Source organism: Leopardus geoffroyi, chromosome C2 (genome assembly GCF_018350155.1).
Source record: "Leopardus geoffroyi isolate Oge1 chromosome C2, O.geoffroyi_Oge1_pat1.0, whole genome shotgun sequence".
Taxonomy (NCBI): Eukaryota; Metazoa; Chordata; class Mammalia; order Carnivora; family Felidae; genus Leopardus; species Leopardus geoffroyi.
This window is the reverse complement of record NC_059333.1, coordinates 71,044,025-71,056,698: the sequence shown is the minus strand read 5'-3', so window position 1 is coordinate 71,056,698 and position 12,674 is coordinate 71,044,025. Positions and strand designations below refer to the sequence as shown.

Sequence of the window (12,674 nt, the reverse complement as noted above, 5' to 3'; positions counted from 1 at the left end):
GGAAGCTCTGGGTTGACAAGGGCACCCAAGAGAAACGCTCAGAACACCTGCAGCTGAGTTTAGCTTGACTATAACCCCACCGATTTTGTCATTTGAGACGTAAAAACATCTCTCAACCTCCACCCCACCCTCACTCCACCATCATTGTTGGGTCTATTGGACTTGAGACACGAGGTCTATGGAGAACCAAACAACAGATTTAAGGAACTGATTCATTCCTGAATGGTGTTTTGGAAAATGACAGCATTGTTAATCTTCCAGAACCCAGGTAAACTGGTTTGATCTGAAATGGTGTCTGGGAGGAACATGGGGTCAAATGGCAGCTCTCGAACCTTCAAGAACAGCTTCTCACCTCTGGCTGTGCATTAGAGTGAGCCAGAGAACTTTAAAACTTACCCATACTAGAGTCCAATGCAGCCAAGTTAAATCAGTGGCTCTGAGTAGGGGGCCTGGGCATTTACTTCACTTTTTTTCTTTTTTTTTTTTAAAGCTCCCAGTGATGCTGATGTGCAGCCAGATTTGGGAACCACTCCTCTAGAGTGTTCTAGATGGCAAGCAGGCCTAATCTATCAGAGAGCAAAGGTAAGTTAAACAGGCTGCTTGTACATGCCGGAGGGACTTTCAAGCTCACCAGTAAGTCGGTCAATAGGTCTAAATTTCAAAAGCAAATTTCCAAAGTTCAAGTCACTTTTCCTGTGGCTAGAAACCTTTAAAAGTTTAGCAAACTTTTAGTTCCAAAGCAGATTTGAAGTTTAAAATTTAAAGCTGGCAAGCTGTGTCATCCCGCAGAAAGGAATATTTTAAATTCCTGGAGAGCATGTCAGAATTTCAAAGGATAATAATAATAGGTAAAAGCTGACTGATGTCTAGAGCCAAGCAGGCAGCAAGGTTTAACAGTCTTAGTTCCCCCAAACCTCCGGGCTCTCTCTCCATCTTCTTCGTAGAAATAAACAATGATGGGTTTGGAAGGCCAGCCCTCACCCAACAAAAGAATCCTGCCTGGAACATCTCTGCTGGAGGGCCAGCTAATCCTGCTAGTACAATTTAGATAAAGAGGCACTTATTGTGTCCTAGAACAGTCTGTACTGCTTTAGTATAGCTGGGTTTGTGTAAGAAATGTACATCTTTGGGTTGGGCTGAAAAGTACAAGTGTGCCTCATCAGTCCCCGTTCTGCCCTCTTCCAGGGCTGGACTACTTATGGCGGCCATGTCCATTCCCCACGTCCTCTCTTCTCTAGCCTGTGTCCTCACTTTCTCTGACCTTTCTAGGCATAAGATGATTTCTAGACCCCTTGCCACCTGGTTGTTCTCTCAGATCTGTCACTATGACACCCAGAGCCAAACGCTGGGTATGAAATCTCAGATGCATCAAGGAGTGCCGTGGCAAGATTCACACACAAAACCACTACAGTCTAATTTCTCCATAATGGCTGGAGCATGCCAGAGTGGGGACTCTGGAATGGTCTGAGCTAGGCCTGAGAGAGCCGTAGATCTGAAGTGATCATAACTGTGTGGTCAGAGGAGGACAGACAAGATTTAGCACCAATTTGTAACAAAAGATTAGACATAAACACCACTTTGTAGTTTTAGTACAATTACTCCTTTAATTTTTGTTAGTAAACATCTTGAAAACGTGTGGTCTGCTCTGTGTGTTGTCTTTGTAGTATGGAAAAGAGGGGCTTCATAGATGGAAAACAATGAAAAGGGAAGTAAGAAAGTGCTCCCTTTGTGATGGGCGGAAAGAATCCCCGTTGGTCCCTCTGCAATGCTGGCTGGTGTCTAACAAAAGTGATATTGGATGACTGGGTGGTCCCCAGCCAAAAGCTGCTAGAATAATCTAGAAGGCAGGAAGGGATTGAGACCAATAGCTGATGTTGGTATGAGTGCCTTGCTCCCCTGAAGAGAACATCAGCAGGCTCGGTGTTCTAGGAGAGCATAGTGGAGGCCGAGGTAATGCCCCAAATATGTTCATCAAAAGCCACTCCTCTTGAGGAAGGAAGAAGACAGTTGTCTTAGCTCCCTTACACACCTGTTTTTGTCTCGTGCCAGGGAGTCGGGGCTTTAACAGATACTTTAAAGAATGTCTTGTCTTAGAAAGAGGCAAGTTCAGAGAGATTTCCAAGGGGTAGAAGACCAGAGGCAGCTTTGTCCTTCAGAAGGTGAAGGCTGGTTGGAAAGCTGGCAGTCTGGAGGTGAGGATAAAAGCAGGCACACTGTTTCCTCGTGTTAGAGCCAGAAAGAGGAATTGTAATTAGAAATGATGTAATCATTCTGCTTGCTTGTAATTCCTGCAGTTGTAATAGTTTGAACCCGGAGAGTCTCCCTCTGCAGTGAAGATGTTCTGTGTCTCACCACAGAATGGGCTTGTTTCAGAAAGAGATTCAGGGGAGGGCCAAGGTCTCAAGCGGTCACGGGGCTGGGACCTTCCTACAGGAGGGGGCCACCAGGCCTATGTTGACACTGGCCCAGGGAGCAGCCACTAGCTCTTAGTCATTTTGTTTGTTTAGTTCTGAATACATCACCACATACAGTGACTTTATAATAAAAGGCTTTCTGATTTTGTGGGGTTTGCTGGCTGATAAGGTGACGTCTGATATGATTTTCTCCCTCTAACTTCATCATCTTCCTGGATATAATCTTCTGAAATACAAAGTAGAGACAAGAAATAATTAATACAGAAACTGAGGATGGGGGATTGAGGGGAGGTTGTTTCTCTGTCTGAAATATCTGGATTCCTGAGCTCTGTCATGGCTTGCCCGACATCTGAAACCTTGTGACAGATGGCATTTGGAAACAAATACACACAAAGAACTTCCCTCAATGGATATTTTCCTTTTAGGGAAAAAAACCCACCTATTATTGATGCTATTTCTTTAAACTAGAGGCAGTTAACATTTAACCTGAGTGGTTAAGCTCCTCTAATTACTCTAACAAAGGACCTAGATACTGCCCAATAAAACCCACAGCATCTCCAATATTCCAGGGATATAACATTCTCATGTTTTAGAGGAGATGGAAGCTGGTTTGGAAATGGCATCTGTTGAAACGAATGTCAGCCTGCAAGGAATTATACTGCCTGAAGAGGAATTTAAATGTCCTGAGCCTGTGCAAGTATCCGAAGTGACGGAATGCGAAAGGTGCTTGTTCGTTCACTCATTCATATATTCATTTATTCATTTACTTAACAAGTATTTATTGAGAGCCAACTGTGTCCACAGTGTGTATTTGGCTTCCCAGGTTAGAAGGAGCTCTGCCATCAGATTCTAACTTTGTAGGAGAGAGAGCGCATATTCACTAACCTCCTCCTGAGATGCAGGGTGGCCCCAGCTGATCGGATGCTGGTCTGGCAAATGGAGCACCACTCTTAGATGCTTGTGGGCTCCCAGCAGCCTTCACATTTGGAAACACAGTTATGGAGGCAGATGATGTCACCCACATGACTGGGTATTGGGGCCACCTGAACCCAAGCTTGTTCCACTTCCCTGCTCTCCACATTAAAATGTTTCTGTATCTTTACACATTGTCTTCTCCTTCCCTCTGGTTTCAGAGAAAGCAGTGTCCAAGGCTGACCTCTCCAGCTGTCCTCACCCTCTCCAGCATCTGGCCTTTCTTTCTCCCCTCTTGATTTTTTCTGTATTCCATTTAACATACCTAGTTCTCCCCCTCTTGTACAGACCATCTCCCTCTTCTGCTCTTCCTCCAAATACCATCATTTCCTCTATTTCCAGTGAGCACCAACCTTCTCACATGGTACTTCCTCCTCTCTGTGCACTCCATCCTCTCCCTGCAAACTCCCTACAGCCCCCTGGATGAAACTAACTGCAAAAATGACCAATGACCTCTATGACAGAGAGTTGTGTCCCAATGTCTGTTGATCTTTGTATTCCTTTAGAAATGGAACCCATCAGTTTTAGCTGAGTACCAGACTGCCCAGCCAACAGTGGCATTTTCCAGGTTCCCGTGCAGGTAGGTGTTGCCATGTATGTGACTTCTGGGTATTCCCTTGAAAGGATGGGGCATGCCATCCACTTTTCCTTTTTATCTTCATCCTGTGGAGGGATGACAGGAACTAGTAATTTTAGATCTGAGATAGAAACCTTAGGCTCAAGATGGCAGAACAAGACAAGACAGAAGGAGCATGGGTCCCCAATAAGATAGCATGGCCATATTAGTCCTGAAGTGTTTATGCTGGACGGTTGTGTGAGAGGAAATACACTTCACGCTACTGTTTTGGCCTTATTATTGAAGCCAAATCTGTTTTCTTACAGAATAACCAAATCTTATCAATGCAAGCTGCTTCAAATTGCCAATTCCAATGTCCATTTCTCAGCCCCTACTCTTCTAGATTTCTCTGCAGCACCGGGCACTGTAGATGCCCTTTCTTTCTGAAGCTTTCTCCTCCTTCTGCTCCCCTGCTATTGCACAAGCCTGATTCCCTCCCCACCCCTCTGATTGTTCTTTCTTTGTGGATCTCAGCAGCTTCCCACTCTCCCTCTGTCCTTTAACTGTGGCCCTTCTCCATTGATTTTTCCCCTCCTTTAGTAAGCTGATTCCAGCTCATAATTTCAACCCTTTCTTCAGACCTTACTAGCACTGCCTGGGTCTGCCTCCTGGACAGGTGCAGATACTGAGCACATAGCAGTATGGTGGGATGGTTAAGAGCACAGACTCTGGAGCCAGACTGTCCTCTTTGAATCCCAGCTCTGCCACTTTATACTGTGGGATCTTGGAAAAGTTACTTAACCTCTCTCTGCCTCAGTTTCCTCACAGAGGAAAGGAAGACAATAAGATGATTTCTCTCAAAGGGTTGTGGTGAGGATTAAATGGTTTATAGATGTTCAGTGCAGAGAGCCTAGCACCTGGAAAGAGCTCTGTGAGTGTTAACTCTTGTTATTGTTGGCATTCACACCTGAGGACACAGGTCTCAGTCCCGAAGCAAGCCATGGCTGGCCCAGACATTACCTCAGAGTCACAGTCCCTCGTGGAGGCTAGAAACGTGCTTGGATTTTCCTGCCTGCTGGGCTCTCATTTCCTCCCACTCTGGTCTCTGGAAATTATAAGATAGTTTTATTCCCCTCTGTGTCAATGATTTTTGGACACCCACACCCAGTCCTGACACTCCACTGGAGCCCCGGTACTGCCTCTGAAACAGTCCACGGCTGGGGCACCTGGAACCCATCCTTCTCATCACTGTCAAAGCTGCCTAGATGGGCCCTGCTTACTTGGTGGAATCACAGGCCTTGTGCTCTGGGGCTGATTGACTATAATTCCTATAACACTACTGAGCATTTTTACTAGGAAGTTTCTCTTTCTTTCCCCCTGGGTAATTACGGCACCAGACTTGTGTAGATTAGTAGGGAGACCCATTTCAAGAATCACACTGATCCTAATTCAAATCCACGCTACTCCACTAGAGTTGGAGAAATTCCTAACCTATTCAGAGTTGTAGAACACACAACTCATAAATATGTTAAGTAAAACTAGATGCGTTTGGGCGATGCTCATAGGGAACTTGGGCATAGGAAGGAGTCAATACATTTTTTTCTCTCGTATTTTACAAGCAATGCTTACTGCATTCACTTTTATTTATATTTTGCATTTATTTTCCTGTTCACCTGTGTGAGATAATGGAGCCCTTGAATTGGCTTGTGCCCTCTCTACAGGGGAGGCTTGCTATTGGTGAGTGTGGGAATAGTGCAATAACTCAAAAAGTTTAATGTTAAATTTACATCAAGCTGATTCCTAAAATGAATTTAAGTGACCTTTTAAGAGAGGTTGGCTCGCCTCCTTCCTAGCCATGCTGAGGCTAACAGGAGGGGTAGTCCGTTTTTCATCTGACTATACCCAAAGCCAGCCCAGAAGCAGCTTTGCTTTTCTGTTTCTTACAGGAATTGTTACTGAAAGGTAGGTCACTGCCACCTAGCTCTGGTGCTTTATGCTTCTGAAGTGTCATGACTGATGCAGGGCTGGGGAAAATAAGTAGTTGTTTATATACCCTGTGCCTGGGGAAAATACAAAACAGAAACAAACATAGGTTTAAAAATCAAATAGGTTCTTTTCTTTCTCCCCAAGTAAGAGCTTGATTTCCTTAATAAAAATAAGCTAACCTCTCCAACACTGGCGGTGAAGGAAGGCTTCAAATATCACATGGGATATACTTGTGCCAAAAATTATTTATTGTTTACCTGAAATTCAAATTTAACAACGGATCTTACAATTTCTCTGGTAAACCATAACTAGGAGGGCAAGGAAAACTGGAGGGGGTGACGGGGTCTATGTGCGAAGGAGGCAGAGGAAAATACAGACACTGTGGGTAGGCCGATGTCCACTTGGTGACATAGGCAGAATCCCTGTGGACCGATGATTTTAGTACGTGGAGCAGCTCTCGCTGTTGCTGGGTTTGAAGGCAGGACTCTGCGCCATCGTGGGCTGGTGGGTTTGGGTTTTCTTTGCTTTCCTGCTTAGAGAGAGCGCCCGATGGAGGTCTCTATCACCCCACCATCCTCAGAGAGCAAGACTCCTCATTCACTCCTACCCAGATCTGTTTGTTCTTTGAAGCGCCTTCTGAGGAAAGGAACATTGAGGGAGAAAGAAGAGATATGCAGCAAAATGCCTAAAGTATAACCTAATCTGGGCCAAATGTAGCCCACAGGATCCTAAAAATGAGACACGTGGGCACCTAGCCTCTAATTACACAGTAAGAATGACGCAGATTGGCCACAGCTCGAGGTTGCCAGAGAGTATCCAAAACCAGACGTTTCTTTTCTTATGGGAAACGAGGAAGCAGTCACTTTGGAGATGGTGGGGTGGAGAGAAGGCAGTATTCTTGTCAGTATGAACATGCTGTTTTGTTTCTACCTACCTAATATAGTTGTTGTGAGGTTTAAAGGATCCAAAATGGTCTGTATGTGGTAAAATGAAATCAAAACAAAGGAACTCAACATCACTAGTTATTAGGAAAAATGCAAATTAAAACCACGATACCACCCACCACCTACTTTCTAGGATGACAGAGATTAAATTACAAAACAAAACAAAAATCTGACAACACCAGGCGCTAGCTAGGTTGTAGAGGGTGTAGGTCAACGATGCTACATGGTACAGTCACTTTGGAAAGCAGTTTGGCGGTTTCTTACAAAGTTAAACATGCATTCACCATAGTACCCAGAAATCGCGCTCCTGGTGTTAAACTTGTTTATTCCAAGAGAAACAAAAGCATGTGTCCGCGCAAAGCCCTTTATGCTAATTTTTATAACGGCTTTATTCATAATAGCCCAACAACTGGAAACAACCAAATTTTGTGAATAAATGAACAGACTGTTGTACATATCAACTACGGAATACTACTCAGCAATAAAAAGGAGCAAAGCTACTGATGCATGCAAATCATAGTGAAATTGTGAAAGCATTATGAAAGTAAAGAAGCCAGACTCAAAGGCTACATGCTTTGCGATTCCATTTACATGACACTTTGAAAAGGCCAAAACAATGACAGGGACAGAAAGTAGATCAACGTGGTGGGGATTTTTCTACCAAAGGGTATGGGGGAATCTGGGGCATGATGAAACCGATACCCTGATTGTGTGTGGTTACACAGTTGCGCAGATTTGTCAAAACTCACTGAACTGTACATTTAAAAAGGATGATTTCACTCTATCTAAATTAACTCACTAAACCTGACTTTAAAGAAGCCCTAAGGTATTTTTATTAAGATATTATTATCACTTATGTTCATGTGAGCTAATATTTGAGTATTTAATATGTGCCAACCACTATGCTATACATTTTGTATATATGTATGTATATATACACATATATACGTGTATATACATGTATATATACATATATATATATATATATATATATATATATATATATATATATATGGTTAGAGGGTTATTAGATGAAGAAACTAAGGCTCAAAGAGGTTAAGAAACTTGCTCAAGTCCATAGAGGTGCTAAGAGGAGCTCAAGAGCTGAAGTTTGAACCCAGGTACATCTAATTCCAGAACCATCACATCTTCCTGCCCTAGTCCAAGATGTCAGCATAATCAACTCTCATATGTCTAGTTAGGACTTCTCAGCCTTGGCACAACTGACATCTGGATGCGGTTTTGTTTTGGAGGGCTGTTCTGTGCATTCTAGGATGTTTAGCAGTATCCCTGGTCTCTACCCACTAGCTGCCAGTAGTACCCCCTCAGTTGTAACAGCCAAAAATATCTCCAGACGGGGCCAAATGTACCCTGGTGGCAAAGTTTCCCCTACCCCATCCCAACTCCCCATTGAAAACACTGAGATTTCAGTGAGACTGTCCCAAAGAGAGTCCTGTGTGGAGCCCCTGGGAATGTTGATGATTCAGAGAAGATATCTGGCATGTTTTGGTAGCTGGGGCTTAGACTTAAGTGAAGAATTTGGGCAGTAGTAAATCCTCAAAAGGTAATTAATTCTACCTAAAGCTCATATGATGAAATACATATGGAGATGAACATAGGAACATCAAGATGAAACTGTGAAGTTTCATGACAAATATTTATGTCAAAATGCATGGTTTCCTTCCTATGCAGTCATCCTGGGAAGGTTTATGCTTGGGCCAGAAGTGCCCCACTATCTAGGTTGGTGCTGAGGCTGCCTTTGAGAACCGTCTCTGCTTTGAAATCTCTACTTATGCCAAGTCTTCATCTTTTGGAAACAACTAGCAGTTACCAAAGATGGTGGATAAGGTGAGTAATCAACCTGGGTGATTATGTTTTTTCTCAAAAAGAAGATGTGACCACAGAAGAGCTCTGTGGCCTATCACCATATATAAAAATTAACTCAAAATGGATCAACAACCCAAATGTAAGAGCTAAAACATATAGTTTTATAGCTAAAACTCTTTGAAAACATAGGTGTAAATTCTTGTGACCTTATATTAGGCAATGTTTTTAAAACTATCACACCAAAAGCACAAGCAATTCAAAAAAATAGATAATTTGGATTTCATCAAAATTAAAAGCTTTTGCGCTTCAAATAGCACTATCAAGAAAGTAAAAAGACAATCCACTGAATGGAAGATATTTGCAGGTCACATATCTGATAAAGGATTAATATCCAGTATATATAAAGAACCCTTACCCTGCAACAATAAAAAGGCAAATACTCCGATTTTAATTTTTTTTAATGTTAATTTATTATTTTGAGAGAGAGAGAGAGAGAGAGCACGAGCAGGGGAGGGGCAGAGAGAGGGAGACACAGAATCTGAAGCAGGCTCCAGGCTCTGAGCTGTCAGCACAGAGCCCTATGTGGAGCTCAAACCCACCAACTGTGAGATCATGACCTGAGTCAAAGACACCTAACTGACTGAGCCACCCAGCCACCCCACAAATACTCTGATTTTAAAATGGGCAAAGGAAACACACATTTCTTCAAAGAAGATATGCAAGTGGAAAATAAGCATGTGAAAAGATGCTCAACATTATTAGTTGTCAAGGACATGCAAATTAAAACCACAATGAGATACCATATTATCATACCCACTAGGATGGCTACACCAAATGTTGACAAAGATATGGAACAATTGGAGCCTTCATACATTGTTGATGGGAATGTAAAATAGTGCCGCTGCTGTAGAAAAGAATTTGACAATTCCTCAAAAAGTTAAACATAGAGTTAACATATGACTCAGCAATTTTTTTCAAATCAAAAAAAATTTTTAATGTTTACTCATTTTTGAAAGACAGAGTGAAGCAAAGGGTGGGGGCAGAGAAAGAGGGAGACACAAATCCGAAGCAGGCTCCAGGCTCTGAGCTGTCATCACAGAATCTGACGTGGGGCTCGTGCCCATGAACCACAAGATCATGACATGAGCTGAAATCATGACACTTAACCAACTGAACCACCCAAGCTCCCCATGACTCAGCAATTTGATTCTTAGATGTATAACCAAGAGAAATGAGAACACATGTCCACAACAAAAACTTGTACAGGAATGTTCATAGCAACAATATTAATAGTAGCAAAAATATGGGAACAACCCAAAAGTCTGCCAACTGATGAATGGATAAACAAATTGTGATACACTCATCCCATGGAGTATTATTTAGCCATAAAAAGGAATAAAGTACTGTTACATGTTATAACATGGATGAGCCTTGAAAATATTATATGATTCCACTTATATCAAATGTCCAGCTGGAATAGCCAAATTCGTAGAGGCAGAAAGCGGATTAGTGGTCCCTGGGGATTGGAAGGAAGGGGTAGAGGGGAATGACTGCTAATGCGTATAGGGCTTCTGTATGGGGTGATGAAACATTCTGGATTAGAAGTGGTGATGGTTGCACAACTTTGTGAATGCACCAAAAAATTGAATTATACACTTTAAAAGGGTGAATTTTGTGGTGAGTGAATTTTATCTCAATTATTTATTTCCTCAATAGTTTAAAAAAATAACTCTGTAAGGTGACTATTATCTCTGTTTTACATAAAAGAAAACTCAGGTTCAGAGGTAACAAATTATTCTAAGTTGCTGAATAAAATGTGAAAATTTGCCTTCGCACCTCCAAGCTCTAGCAAACTAGAAGCAGTATTTGCTTCTCAGTCCTTTTTTTATGTAGTCGTGTGTGTGTGTGTGTGTGTGTGTTTGTGATATAAATGTAATATAAATCATGTTATACTTATTGTTCTACACCTTGCTGGTTATTTTTATTTTATGTTTTACTTTAGTTATCAATCCATGCGTATATGGACACTATATATACAGAGACAGAGACAAAGACAGAGAGACAGAGACAATGAGAGAAAGGAGTTCTTAGTATTCATAGAATGAACATGCCAGAATTTCTTTTTTTTTTTTTTAATTTTTTTAACATTTTATTTATTTTTGAGACAGAGAGAGACAGAGCATGAACGGGGGAGGGTCAGAGAGAGGGAGACACAGAATCTGAAACAGGCTCCAGGCTCTGAGCTGTCAGCACAGAGCCCGACGCGGGGCTCGAACTCCCGGACCACGAGATCATGACCTGAGCCGAAGTCAGCCGCTTAACCGACTGAGCCACCCAGGCGCCCCCAGAATTTCTTTAATTACTTCCTCTCTTGGTGGATATTTCAGCCCATCTATTCTGTAAACAGTGTGTTTATTCCCCAGAGTTTCACCGTTTTAGCCCACTACTCTTCTCACTCCTACCCACTCTCCCTGGATTATCTCTCCTTCACTCTCATGTTACCCCCTATCCAATGAGATCTCCCCAGTACCTCCATTAGATAAGAGGATGCCACCCTAGATTGTGTACTTTTGAGGTCCCTGCACATGCAAACATACACAGTGTAAGTTGATTGAGGACTACCTAGGCACCACTGTCATTCAGGATCCAGTACAGGTACAACGTGACTCATGTGTTGAAACATCCCCTATACCAACTAGTGCTGTTCAGGTCCCTGGGGAAATACTTCTTCTCATCTCTTGCCCTGTGTTCCCCCCCCCCCCAAAAAAAAAAGCAACTGCCTCCAAATTTATGTTTCTGACATTGGAGATGGATACTGCTTCTGAGTTCAGAGAGGATTTGAGCAGAGTAAGTATTTAGACAATTAACTTGTCAACTCCTTCTTAGACTGTGTAATAGATTATTGCATAACAAAGTGTTTCCCAGTAGTGCTGAACATCATTTTCTTGCTTCTTTTCACAGTCTAAATTGTAATTCTCTTGGTATTCACAATAGTTGCACAGAGTGATGGAGAAACATTGTACTATATTAAACAATATTATTGTTAATCATACAAACTAGTTAATAGGATTATTTTAAATTTGTGTGTATGGTAAGGTCTAGGCATACATAAGTGAAGCTATGGAAATAACCAACCAGATGGCTTGTGGTAAATTGTTTGCAAAGACAGCTGTCAATAATTCTTCCCATCCCTGTCCACTCATGCCATTTCTCCCATCAAGAACTAGAGATTGGGGCACCAGGCTGGCTCAGTCAGTGGAGCATATGACTCTTGGTCTCAGGGTTATGAGTTCAAGTCCCATGTTGGGCATGGAGCCTAGTTAAAAAAAAAAAAAAAAGTAGGGTCTGTTTCTCTCCATTTGAATCTGGGATGACTTTATAACTTGCCTTGACCAGTAGATTGGGACAGAAGTGGCTGAGTCATTTCAGGGGCTGAGCCTTAGGCCTAGCAGCTTTCTGCTTTCCTGCTAGGATCCAGCCATAATGCAAGGAAGCCACATTCATTCAGACTACTGAATGATGAGAAAACCATGTAGAGAGAGAGAGATCCTAACCTCCTAGCTATTCCCTCAAAGGCCCCAGACATGTGAATGAGGTCATCTTAGACCTCCTAGCTCCCACTGAGCCACCCCATGACTACAGTCTCATGAATGAGCCCAAGGGAGACTGGTGGAACCGGCAGCCAACACATAGAATAAGAAATTAATAGATCATTATTTTTAACCACTAAGTTTTGAGGTACTTTGTCATGCAGCAAAAGATAACTAAAATCTGAACATCGCTAGAGTTGAGAATAATTCTATCTTAATAACAATATTCAATAAGATTTAAATTGTCAGAAAATTAAAGCTTTCAAATTTAAATAGTTTTGATTTAAATGGCTGAATACTAATTATAATTTGTATTTTGCTTTTTAATTTTAACAGTTTTGAATAGTTTAGAAGAAAATAACTTTGAAAAACTTACATGAAAGAT

General features: G+C 42.0%; 1 long non-coding RNA gene across 1 annotated transcript; it reads left to right on the top strand.

Annotated features, from left to right (window-relative positions):
• Positions 1-323: 323 nt before the first annotated feature.
• Positions 324-4,672, top strand: LOC123611002. The gene is made up of 3 exons (XR_006718379.1): positions 324-582; positions 3,008-3,137; positions 3,893-4,672. It is a non-coding gene; the product is annotated as an uncharacterized LOC123611002 (long non-coding RNA).
• Positions 4,673-12,674: the final 8,002 nt, after the last annotated feature.